A 13,747-nucleotide genomic window follows, 5' to 3' on the forward strand; every position below is an offset into this window, starting at 1 on the left:
TGCACCTGTTGCTATACTTGAGGCTATTCGCATATTACTTGCTTATGATAACCATCATGATATCACTTTATATCAAATGGATGTGAAAAGTGCATTCCTCAATGGTAAGCTTGAGGAAGAAGTATATGTTGCTCAACCCCCAGGTTTTGAAGATCCAAAGAATCCTGACAAAGTCTTCAGACTCAATAAGGCCCTCTATGGCCTCAAGCATGCCCCACGGACGTGGTATGATACTTTGAAGGAATTCCTTATGAAGAAAGGCTTCAATCCCGGTTCACTCGACCCAACTCTTTTCACTAAATCTTATGATGGTGAATTGTTTGTGTGCCAAATATATGTTGATGATATTATCTTTGGCTGTACTGACCAACGTTATAGTGATGAATTTGCCTATATGATGAGTGAAGAATATCAAATATCTATGATGGGAGAATTGAAATTCTTCTTGGTCTTTAAATTCGTCAACAACGCAATGTCATATTCATATCGCAGGAGAAATACCTCAAGGATGTACTAAGGAAATTTGGCACTCAAGATTGCAAAGGCATCAAAATTCCCATGCCCACAAATGGCCATCTGTGCACTGATGAAAATGGTATTGACTTCCATCATATCGTATACCACTCCATGATTGGTTCTTTATTGTACTTATGTGCATCTAGGCCAGATATAATGTTTAGTGTTTGCATGTGTTCCCGATTTCAAGCTACACCGAAGGAATCACACCATAAGGCTGTGAAGCATATTCTTCGATATCTAGCTCACACACCAACACTTGGATTATGGTACCCCAAGGGCTCGGCTTTTGATCTCATTGGATATTCTGACTCTGACTATGCTGGTGATCGTGTGGACCCGCAAGTCAACATCCGGTACATGTCATTTCCTCGGACGATCTTTGGTCTGTTGGTCCTCGAAGAAACAGAGCTGCGTATCACTATCTACTGCTGAAGCTGAGTACATTGCCGCTGGTTCTTGCTGTGCTCAATTGCTATGGATGAAGCAAACTCTCAAGGACTACGGCGTCAACATGAAGAATGTGCCTCTCTTCTGTGACAATGAGAGTTCCATCAAGATTGCTCACAACCCAGTTCATCATTCAAAGACAAAGCACATTCAGATTCGTCATCATTTTCTTCGTGATCATGTGTTGAAGGGCGACATTTCTATTGAGCATGTGAAGACTGAAGAACAGCTAGCCGATATCTTCACAAAGCCCTTGGATGAGAAGAGATTTAGCAAGTTGCGGTGTGAGCTAAATATCCTAGAATCTTCGAATGTTCTTTGAAAAAGGACACTCATCCTAACACTTATGCAAAATTGATGACTTAGATGTGCAACACATGAAGAAATGTTTTTCTTTAATCAATGAAGAATAACACTCTATGTGTGAAGAAATTAATGAAGAATTTGATTCTCAGAATCCTACGACAATTGTATGCAGTGTCTGGAATCATCATTCTTATACGGTGGGTCACGCCACCACCAAAAGTTGAAATTCCTCAGTTGTTCAAATTCTTCAACTTTGCATTGTCTTCACTGTTTCCATTGTTTTTCTTCATATGTCCTCTAAAGCATTCACTTATGGCTATTTCTTCAAGTTGGTTGTTCTGCTAAGTGAATGTGATCGGGCCCTTCCCCCTCTATGCTAAACTCAACCCAATCTATTCACAAATTCTTCATGTGCATTCTATTTGAAACTCATTCAAAATCTTCACTGTGTCCTTGTCAGCTGAAGAATTTGCGAACGGAAAGTTAAAACTTATCTTATCCAAAATTTTCGGCGTTGCCGCTCAAATCGTTCCGCATCCCACGTTACACGTATCTATTCACCCACGATCTAAAACGATCTCCACTTCTCAGTACGTGGGTAACACATGTCAAGCGAATGAGAAGGGTCAGGGGCACGGTCGTCCAAATTCTTTGGGCGAGCAGTTTTTCACCGTGGCTATAAATACCCCTCTTTCCCTTCCTCACTTCCTTTACTCTGCTCAACCTCTCTCCAGCTCAAGCTTCTCAAACCCTAGCGCCGCCGCTACTTCATCATCGCCGGTGAGGAAGAGCTTCACTGCCTCGACCTCATCGCCGCCGTACTCGCGCCGGCCGCAGAAATCTTCACTCCGCCGCTGCAGTAGCCGTCTTCCTCCGCCGAGTTAGGGCGTGGAAGATCTGCACAGACGAACTTCACTTCTCCACCTCATAGTTCATCGTGTTCTTCGTTTAGGGTAATTAAAAGTCACTTTTACTGCCCTCTGTGATTCAAATGATTATCTATAAAATCTTCAAAGGTGTTTTTCTTCAAATCTTCACACACTAAAACACCGCACATGTCATCTATTCTTGATTCATTTCTCTAAGCTGAAAATTTCTCTTCAAGATTCCTCAATTGTGCGGATTTCTGATCTGTACAACTCTGGAACCTAAGACTAAGAACGCTTAGTGAAATTCTTCAAGACTCATCTGGTCAAATTCCACAAACTTGTTCTTTTTTACAAAACCTTCTAAGAACGCATATGACCTCTCCAAATTCCTCGCAACTATACTCTGTTCACAGGTACTCATGTCCACTGCTGAATCACTAGGTTCTCATCAACTTAACTCATTTGCAGCGTTCCTTGAAGAAAAGTTGCATACTTCTTCAGAGAATTCATGAAAGTGCGTTATATCGACTAGAGGGGGGTGAATAGGTGATTTTTATGAAATTCTTCACTGAGGAATTTGCTGGTGAGGAAATTCCTTAGCGAAGAACTACTAGCAGCGGAATAAGTACTCAAAAGTAAACATAACAGAACACAAGCATAGTCATCATGATGAAATGTAGACAGGCACAGAGTACAGGAAGCGTAAGCACAGGATAACACAAGATGAAGATAAACAGACTAAAGAAGTTGAACTTAGGAAATTGAGAAAGTCTTCACTCAAAGTCTTCAAGCACAGATATGAACAAGCACACAACACAGTTATGAGGAAATGAAAGAGTTGAGGAAATAGAACCAGTAAGCTTGGTGAAGACAATGATTTGGTAGACCAGTTCCAACTGCTATCTCAGTTGCTGAGTATTTAAACTCGAGGACACACAGTCCCAGACACCCAGTCCTGAACACGCAGCTCAGGACACCAAGTCCTCGCCGTATTCTCCTTGAGCTAAGGTCACACAGACCTCACCCAATCACTCATGGTAAGTCTTCAGGCGACTTCCAAACCTTCACAAAATTGGTCACTCGGAGATCCACAATTCCTCTTGGATGCTCTAGACCATGACGTCTAACCGTCTGGAAGAAGCACAGTCTTCAAAGGTAAAAAGCGTTGGATCCACGCAGGATCAATCTCTTCAGTGATGCTCAATCACTTGGGGTTTGTAGGTGTTTGGGTTTGGGTTTTTCCTCACTTAATGATTTTCGCTCAAAGTCCTCGGAGGATGGGTTTCTCTCAAATGACAAGTGTCAGTTTCTCTCGGAGCAGCCAACCAGCTAGTGGTTGTAGGGGGCGGCTATTTATAGCCTAGGGAGCAACCCGACATGATAAGACATAAATGCCCTTGAATGATATGACCGTTAGGTGGATAGATATTTTGGGACAGCTGGCGCATAGCACAACAACAGTCGGAATTTTGAGCAGCAAAATCCTCAGGGCTATCATGTTCCTCAGTGTGTAGGCAATCCGCACTAGCGAATTCCTAACTCCTCAGTCAGAACAAATTCCTCAGAGACCAGAAGAACTTCGTCTCTGTCACTGAACAATATGACTGGACTGTATGAGATTTCCAATGGCTTTACTCGAAGGGATTTGTAGGTGTAGGATTTTGAGTTGAGCATCACATGGAAAATTTTCCTTAGTATTTCCTCGACCCCCTTTAACAGTACGGTGTTTCCTATGACTCAAGGAAGAGAAAATGAAACTACGAAAACAAAAGTCTTCACGCTTCATGTTCCTCGAATGAATACCAAGTCTTGAAGGTCACACCAATTTCTTCACTTTCAAAGTCTTCAGGAAGTCTTCAGAAATCCAAAGTCTTCAGCCAAAGAACTTCATTTTAGGGGTCGACTTTCTCTGTAAATATCAAACTCCTCATAGACTTATAGACTTGTGTACACTCACAAACGCATTAGTCCCTTAACCTATAAGTCTTCAATACACCAAAATCACTAAGGGGCACTAGATGCACTTACAATCTCCCCCTTTTTGGTGATTGATGACAATATAGGTTAAGTTTTCAACGGGGATAAACATATGAAGTGTAAATACTGATATTGAGGAATTTGATTGCAAGATATAGAAGAACTCCCCCTGAATATGTGCATGGTGAAGTATTTGCTTTTGAAGCATTGCACACTTTGAAGAGTAGAATCATGGAGATCTCCCCCTATATCTTGTAATTCATACACGCATTTGACATATCACAATGAAGAATTTGAAATGCATGATGAAATATGGTGACTGATGTAATTCAGCATGCGTGCATTAGCATATATGAGGAATAAGCATGCAGAAAAAAAATATCAAAAGTATCAGAGCACCATCGGGTTTAAGTTTACAACTCGATCCAATAAAGTCTCAGAAGAACGAGAGTTGTAACTTAACAAAAAAATGCCCATATAGAAAGACCTACTTGAAGACTAACTCAAAATTCTCCCCCTTTGTCATCAAATGACCAAAAGGGTCGAATATGAGGACTAACGCCCCTGAAGAATATCAAATTGATGAAGGTGTGCCAGCGTTGTTGGGGTCGTTTGTCGTAGTAGGGCATGCCGCAGTGTCGTCCAAGTCTTCATTCTCATCAGTGTCGCGCGATAAAGAATATGAGCTGGCCACCAGAGAAGGAACCTTGGCCTTCTTGAATTTTTTTGGTGGAGGTGCAGACCAGTCAAAATCTTCCTTGAGACCCATTTTCTTCAGATCTTCTTCACCGTATAGATGTGACAGTATTGCCCAGGTGCGACCGAAGACTTCATGGAGGTAGTAATGGTTTTTCTTCACTGCATTGTGTGTAGCAGTCATGTTGTGAAGAAATGAACCAAACTAACGCTTAACCCATTTAAGATTTCGATCCACCTTCTAGTGAAGACTAAGCAGAAGCTCATGATCATTCATCACACGAGGAGGAGTGGCTTGAGGAGTAGACTCGGGTGCATTGGCAGAGTCATGTGTGGCAGCGTCAGTGGTGGAATAAGAGGCAGCTTTGCGAAACTGACCATCCAATGGACGAATGCCTTCATCTATAACAGCTGGTGCCTTGCCCTTTTCATCAACTAACGAATATGTCTGCTTGAGGACTTCAATCAGGGGCAAGTAGCTGAGGTGATTCTGAAAATCAGCTTTGTAGTTGAGTGAAGACCTTGTCCTCAGGAATCTCATAATCCAAGGTGCAGAAGGCTTCAGGTCAAACGGAGACAGTGCAACATTTGCCAGAGTCCTCATGAAGAAATCTTGATAATTGACAGGAATGCCATGAATGATGTTGAATACCAAATTCTTCATGATGCCAACAATCTCCTCATCAGATGAGTCGTGGCCTTTGATAGGACTCATTGTCCTCATAAGAATATGATAGACAGTTCTAGGCACATAAAGTAATTCCTTCGCGAGGAATTTGGTTTGTGGGGCCTGACCTGGCTTCAAAGGTTTCATCAGAACCTGCATGTAGTGATTTGTAAGCTCAGGTTCACTTTAGATGCAATGAGCTTCTTCAAGGGGAGGACTGAGTGGTAAGGCACGAAGCAATTCAGAAGCTGGTGCTGTGTAGTGAGTGTGTTCAGACATCCAGTCCAGCACCCATGAATTCACATCTTCAGAATCTCCTGTGATGTGCAGCGTCGCATAAAATTGAAGAATCAGTTCTTCATTCTAATCACAGATGTCAGAGCAAAAATTTAACAGTCCAGCATCGTGAAGAACACTGAGGACTGGCATGAAGCACGACAGAGATTCCATATCCATGTGAGGAATGTGCTCATGGTAGAAGATTTTCTCTTTGTTGAACAACACTGAGGAATAGAAATTCGCTTGACTGGAAGTCCAGAAATGCCTCTTCCTTATGCGAGCAGAATCATAAGGGTTGTAGTCTTCGAAGAATACGTGCTCGCCGAAGAAATCATCAGCCTTGAACTTTTGTTTGCGTGAGAATGGATCCTTTGGCTTGGGCAGAGGAGTGTCGGTGAGTTGCATCACGACCTCAGGAATCGCAATCTCAGGTTCCTCAGGCCGAGGAATTTCTGGTTCCTCTTCAGTGGCAGTCTGCGTCTTCAGATGTTCAGCAGCAACAGTTTCTTCAGCACTAGTGGCTGGAATTTCCTCATGTACAGATGAAGTGGGGTGAGTTTCTTCAGAGCCCATTTGAGGAGTTTGTGCAGGGGACTGAGGTATTTGCTGCAACGGTGTGAACATTAGAGAGTTTGGATGCTGACTTTCCTAGAACTCATCATTCATCACTAGTGTGGAGCAGTTAACGTCCACATCTTCATCTTCCATTTCTTCAACGCCGGCCTCTTCAGTTGTGAATTGAGGCATAGGCGAGGAGATAACAGGTGTTGAAGGGATCGTATCCACTTCAATTTCTTCATCAATCTGCTCTGACGAAGCAGAAGGATGATTTTCTTCATCAGATCCGCTAGGGATCTCATATTCTTCACTAAAAGGAACAAGGTCCTTTGATGGCATGGTTGAGATCGGAACAGCATCAATGGGATTAGCAAATGAACTTGTCATAGGCTTCATCTTCTTCGGAGCTGATGAATTTGAAGCAGCCGATGCTTTCCTTTTCTTCACTGCTGCACGCTCTGCAGCCTTGATCTTCTTCACATCTGATGCAAATGGGAGGATCATAGTTCGTGTTGGTGCAGGAGGAGCAGAGGAATCTGGTTGATTTTCTTCAAGCACAACTGATGCAGTTGCCCTGATTTCTTCAATTTCTTCAGGCGCACCACTAGTGGATGCCCTGGCAATTTCTTCAGCGGCTGGAATGCAGTCATCAGCCCTGGAACTTACATTTTCTTTAGCAGCCTGATTTTCATCAGCGGTGCTGGCATGTTCTTTAGTCGGCTGAGCAGATGCTTCAGCCTGAGGAATTTCCTGTTGCGTTGGGGCAGTAACATTGGAAGTGAAGTTATCAGCAAGTCTCACAAAACGAACCTTGGCTCCAAGACAATCAGCGCGGTATGTATCAAATTCATCACTGAGTTTCTTGATCTCAGTTTGAACAGCGACAAGTTCTTCAGTTGTCATAGAGATAACATTTTTCTTCAGATAGTGCTCCTTCTTGTACTGCGCTTTCTTGATCTGCCTGGCCTTCTCAAATTTCCATTTTTCTTCTTGAATGAAGTGGGTCAGCATGTGACTTTGTCCAGGAGTTGGCTTGAAATCAGGCATGGGAGTGTTGGGGTCCTTGTGCCAAACATCAATGTATTCGAGGATCAACTTGGGATCCAAAAGCAGTGGCACATTTGTTCCCTTGGCTCTAGCGGCCCTGACTTGCCTATCTCTGATGATTTCAGCAAGTTCATCATCATCAGCTTCGTCTTCTTCAGACGGCACTTGGAAGGCGACCTGCTTCTTCTGAGGACTAGGGCGAGGACCTCGTCCAGCAGTGGCCTTTGTCTTCAGCAGTGAGGGTCCCATTGAGGAATTTGGTGTAGCTGAGGAACTAGCTGAAGCTCCTCAGGAAATTGAGATGCCTGTGGTCCTTTGACACATGGCGAGATGCACAGGTGCAGAGGACTTTGTCGGAGCAGCTGAAGACTTTGGCGGAGGAGCTGAGGACTTTGGAGGAGCAGGAGCAGCATGAGGAATTGGCCATGAGGGCTTTGAGGATTCTGGCCGTGCGGGCATTGCTGAGGAACTTGGCCTTGAGGGTACTGTTGGTGAAGCACTTGGCTTGCGCACAGGCTTCTTTGACATAGCCTTCTTCGGCTTGACAGCAGAGGCAGCAGCAGCAAAGTCTTCATTGAATTTCCTCACTGCTTCTCTTGCTTGCTTAGCCAACTTGGCTCGATGCTTGGCCCATTCATCAGGATAGTCCTCACCGCGCTTGAGGCTGCTGGGATCTGCTTCTTGGCCAGGTGCCAATGGAGGTCTTGGGCATGGAGGATTGAGTGCGGATGTCTTCATGTACTTGGGAGTAACATAACTGTACTCCCTCCACTCTCCTGCCCATCTCCTTTCTATCCTCCGTATGCGCACCTTGCACTGATTTTTGTCCTCTTTTCCAAACTTGGCCTCATCAGGAGTGTAGTAATCCTTGTATATGTCATCAAGGATTTCAAATGTTGTGTTGACCTCAGCCCTCTTTCCTCCTTTCTGTGGCTTCTTACCGTCAGCCATTTTCTTCAGTTGAGGAATTTGAACAATTGAATTCTCTGAAGAAGTATGCAACTTTTCTTCGAGGAACGCTGCAAATGAGTTAAGTTGATGAGAACCTAGTGATTCAGTAGCTGACATGAGTACCTGTGAACAGAGTATAGTTGCGAGGAATTTGGAGAGGTCATTTGCGTTCTCAGAAGGTTTTTGTAAAAAGAACAAGTTTGAGGAATTTGACCAGATGAGTCTTGAAGAATGTCACTAAGCATTCTTTGTCTTAGGTTCCAGAGATGTGTAGATCAAAAATCCACACATTTGAGGAATCTTGAAGAAAAACATAGCTTAGAGAAACGAATCAAGAACAGATGATATGTGAGGTGTTTTAGTGTGTGAAGATATGAAGAAAAACACCTTTGAAGATTTTCTAGATAATCATTCGAATCAACGAGGGCAGTAAAAGTAACTTTAAATTACCCTGGATGAAGACCACGACGAACAGTGAGGTGGAGAAGTGATGTTCATGTGTGTAGATCTTCCACGCCCTAACTTGGCGGAGGAAGATGGCTACGACGGCGGCAGAGTGAAGATTTCTGCGGCCGGCGCGAGTATGATGGCGACAAGATCGAGGCAGTGAAGCTCTTCCTCACCGGCGACGGCGAAGTAGCGGCGGCGCTAGGGTTTGAGAAGCTCGAGCTGGAGAGAGGTCGAGCGGAGTAAAATAAGTGAGGAAGGGGAAGAGGGGTATTTATAGCCACGATGAAAACCGTTCGCCCGAAGAATTTGGACGAACGTGCCCCTGACCCTTCTCATTCGCTTGACATGTGTCACCCACATACTAAGAGGTGGAGATCGTGTGCGATCATGGGTGAAAGGATAAGTGTATCGTGGGATGCATAACGGTTTGAGCGGCAAAGCCGAAAATTTAGATAAGATAGGTTTTAAAGTTCCGTTTGCAATTTCTTCAGCTGACAAGGACACAGTGAAGATTTTGAATGAGTTTCAAATAGAACGCACATGAAGAATTTGTGAATAGATTGGGTTGAGTTTAGCATAGAGGGGGAAGGGTCCGATCACATTCACTTAGCAGAAAAACCAACTTGAAGAATTAGCAATAAGTGAATGCTGTAGAGGACATAAACATATATATATATATAGCCAATGAAGAAAAACGATGGAAATAGTGAAGACAATGCAAAGTTCAAGAATATGAACAACTGAGGAATTTCAACTTTTGGTGGTGGCGTGACCCACCATATAAGAATGATGATTTCAGACACCGTGTACAATTATCGTAGGGTTCTGAGAATCAAATTCTTCATTAATTTCTTCACATTAGAGTGTTATTCTTCATTGATTGAAGAAAAACATTTCTTCATGTGTTGCACATCTAAGTCATCAATTTTGCATAAGTGTTAGGATGAGTGTGCTTTTCAAAGAACATTCGAAGATTCTAGGATATTTAGCTCACACCGCAACTTGCTAAATCTCTTCTCATCCAAGGTCTTTGTGAAGATATCAGCTAGCTGTTCTTCAGTCTTCACATGCTCAATAGAAATGTCGCCCTTCAACACATGATCACGAAGAAAATGATGACGAATCTGAATGTGCTTAGTCTTCGAGTGCTGAACTGGGTTGTGAGCAATCTTGATGGCACTCTCATTGTCACAGAAGAGAGGCACATTCTTCATGTTGATGCCGTAGTCCTTGAGAGTTTTCTTCATCCATAGCAATTAAGCACAGCAAGAACCAATGGCAATGTACTCAGATAGTGATACGCAGTTCTGTTTCTTCGAGGACCAACAGACCAAAGATCGTCCGAGGAAATGACATGTACCAGATGTTGACTTGTGGTCCACACGATCACCAGCATAGTCAGAGTCAGAATATCCAATGAGATCAAAAGCCGAGCCCTTGGGGTACCATAATCCAAGTGTTGGTGTATGAGCTAGATATCGAAGAATATGCTTCAACCTTATGGTGTGATTCCTTTGGTGTAGCCTGAAATCGGGCACACATGCAAACACTAAGCATTATGTCTGGCCTAGATGCACATAAGTACAATAAAGAGCCAATCATGGAGCGGTATACCTTATGATCGAAGTCGACACCATTTTCATCACTGCACAGATGGCCATTTGTGGGCATAGGAATTTTGACGCCTTTGCAATCTTGCATGCCGAATTTCCTCAGTACATCCTTCAGGTATTTCTCCTGAGATATGAAAATGCCATTGCGTTGTTGACGAATTTGAAGACCTAAGAAGAATTTCAACTCTCCCATCATAGACATTTGATATTCTTCACTCATCATATAGGCAAACTCATCACTATAATGTTGGTCAGTACAGCCAAAGATAATATCATCAACATATATTTGGCACACAAACAATTCACCATCATAAGATTTAGTGAAAAAGTAGGGTCGAGTGAATTGGGTTTGAAGCCTTTCTTCATGAAGAATTCCTTCAAGGTATCATACCACGCCCGTGGGGCCTACTTGAGGCCATAGAGGGCCTTGTTGAGTCTGAAGACTTTGTGAGGATTCTTTGGATCTTCAAAACCCAGGGATTGAGCAACATATACTTCCTCAAGCTTACCATTAAGGAATGCAATTTTCACATCCATTTGATATAAAGTGATATCATGATGGTTAGCATAAGCAAGTAATATGTGAATAGCCTCAAGTTTAGCAACAAGTGCAAAAGTTTCATCGAAATCAATTCCTTCAACCTGTGTGTAGCCTTGAGCTACGAGCCATGCCTTATTCCTCACTACAATGCCATTTTCATCTTACTTGTTGCAGTAGATCCACTTTGTGCCAATGATATTGTGCTTGCGAGGATCTGGATGTTTGACCGGTTCCCAGACATTGTTGAGCTCTAACTGATGTAATTCTTCTTGCATGGCCTGAATCCACTCAGGCTCCAGAAATGCTTCATCTACCTTAGTGGGCTCTGTAATAGAGACAAAAGCATAGTGCCCACAAAAGTTAGATAAATGTGAAGCTTTTGAGCATGTGAGAGGACCTGGTGCTTTGATGTCATTGATGATCTTTTCAACTTGCACTTCTTTTGCAATGCGAGGATGAGCTGGTTGTCGTTGAGGAATTTGATCAGCATTCTCTTCAGCACCATTTTCTTCAATATTTTCTTCAGGTGCATTAGCTCGACGTTTTTCATGTTTTGGAATAAATTCTTCAGCAGATTCTTCAGTAGGAATGACATCCTCAGTAGCCTTGAACTTGATAGTTTCCTCAGGTGCTGGTTCATCTATCACAGTAGGTAGGTGCTCTCCTTGCGAGCCATTAGTTTCATCGAACCGCACATCTACAGTTTCAACAACCTTGTGAAGAACGTTGTTGAAGACTCTGTAGGTGTGCAAGTCCTTTCCGTAACCAAGCATAAAACCTTCATGTGCTTTCGGTGCAAATTTTGAGTTGTGATGAGGATCTCTAATCCAACATTTAGCACCGAAGACTTTGAAATAACTTACATTGGGTTTCTTATTAGTGAGGAGTTCATAGGCAGTCTTCTTCAAGAATTTGTGAAGATATACTCTGTTGATGATGTGGCACGCAGTATCAATTGCCTTAATCCAGAACCGACGAGGCGTTTTGTATTCATCAAGCATAGTGCGAGCCATCTCAGCAAGAGTCCTGTTCTTGCACTCCACGCACTACAAAAAAAACACATCCGTGACATTTTGGGCCGAACGAAATTTTTTTCTGTCATACATATGACACTTCTATGACGATAATTGTGACCAAACCCGGTATCATCATAGATGTGGTGGGCTCCTACTTCTATGACAAAAAATCATGACATAAAATGGGCTTTTCGTCCTGGGCGGGCCGGAGACGTAGCTGCAGGACATTCTTTGGGCCGTCCATGACGGAAAAAACCGTGGTAGAAGTAAGGCGGAGGAAAATGTCGGGGAGTTCCCGGTTACGGTGGAAGGTTGGGGGCCGAGCGATGCGTGCTTCTCTCGTACACGAACGCGCGTGTGTGCGAGGCGTTGGCTCTAACTGAACCCGAACGAGGGTCTAACTGAACCCGAGCGATTGCACTACAGGCTACGCGTTACTGAACCCGAGCGATCAATCGATGGCTGTTAACTGAACCCGATCGAGCGATTCCTTTGCTACTTCGGCCAACTGAAGCCGATCGATGTTGCCTCTGGATGAACAGTGAGCGTTGCGGGGGGTTTGGATGAACAGTTCCCGGTGGGGGTGGATGAACAGGACCCGTTGGTGTTGCCTCTGGATGAACAGGACCCCGATCGATCGAGCCGGTTGGGGTTGGATGAACAGGACCACCCCGTGGAGGGCAGGATGAACAGTACACGATGGAGGGCAGGATGAACAGTAGCCCGTGGAGGGGTGGTTGAACAGGAGCCCGTGGAGAGGGCTGGTTGAACAGTAGCCGGTGGAGTAGCGCGCGGTGGAGGCTGGATGAACAGGAGCCCGTGGATGAACAGTCACAGGTGGAGGCTGGAGGAGGTCGACGGTGGATGAACAATAGCGCATGGAGGCTGGAGGGGGTCGACGGTGGAGATGAACAGTATCCCATGGAGTCCCGTTTTGCGGTACGCCACACCCCTCCAGATGAAGAGGAACCCCGTTTTGACCGTAGCGCTCCAACACAAGTCCGTTTCGTCCGTTTTGCGGTACGCCACACCCCTCCCGATCAACAGGACCCCCATTTCGATCGTAGGAGGTCCGTTTCCTCCGTTTTGCAGTACGCCAGACCCCTCCCGATGAATAGGATCCCGTTTCGAACGTGGCCGGTCGAACGCAAGGCCGTTTCCTCCATTCTGCGGTACGCCAGGCCTCATTTCCATCGCCTGTTCCGTCCAAGCCCACCCGATGAACATGGCGCATTCCGTTGCCTCCCCATGAACACGACGCATTCTGTTGCCTCCCCATGAACACGACGACGATGCTGTTTCTCCGTTCCGACCCAGCAATGTACACGAGCCCTGGCCGTACGTATGCGCGAGTAGGCGTTCGAGACCCCGCCCGTATGTACACATACGTGGCCGTATTTTCTTTCTTGCACCCTGGCCGCTGTACGTACATGTACATGCTACGTGCGCGCCTCTACTACAACACGTGTGTGCCTCTACATCGACCAGTATGTACGTACACGTTCGCGACCAGAATGACAACTCTACGTACGCTTCGACCAGGTGGGTCCTGACTGTCAGGCACTTCCTTGCCTGCGAAGATGTAGCTGGTGGGTCCCAGCAGTCAGGGGGGCGAAATACGGTGGCCCATCATGTGGGTCCCCGCTGTCAGGTGGAGGAATAATTATTTTGCACGTAATAAGGAGGCACTTCCTTGTTGTGGCCGTGGACCCAGCTGTTAGCCTCTCCACGTACAGTCCACGTCCGATGGAAGCCGTTCCTTGACCATGTTGACCACGCCGCGCCAAGAGCACCAGGGCGGTGGATGACGG

This window comes from Triticum aestivum, chromosome 5A (assembly GCF_018294505.1).
Source record: "Triticum aestivum cultivar Chinese Spring chromosome 5A, IWGSC CS RefSeq v2.1, whole genome shotgun sequence".
Taxonomy (NCBI): domain Eukaryota; kingdom Viridiplantae; phylum Streptophyta; class Magnoliopsida; order Poales; family Poaceae; genus Triticum; species Triticum aestivum.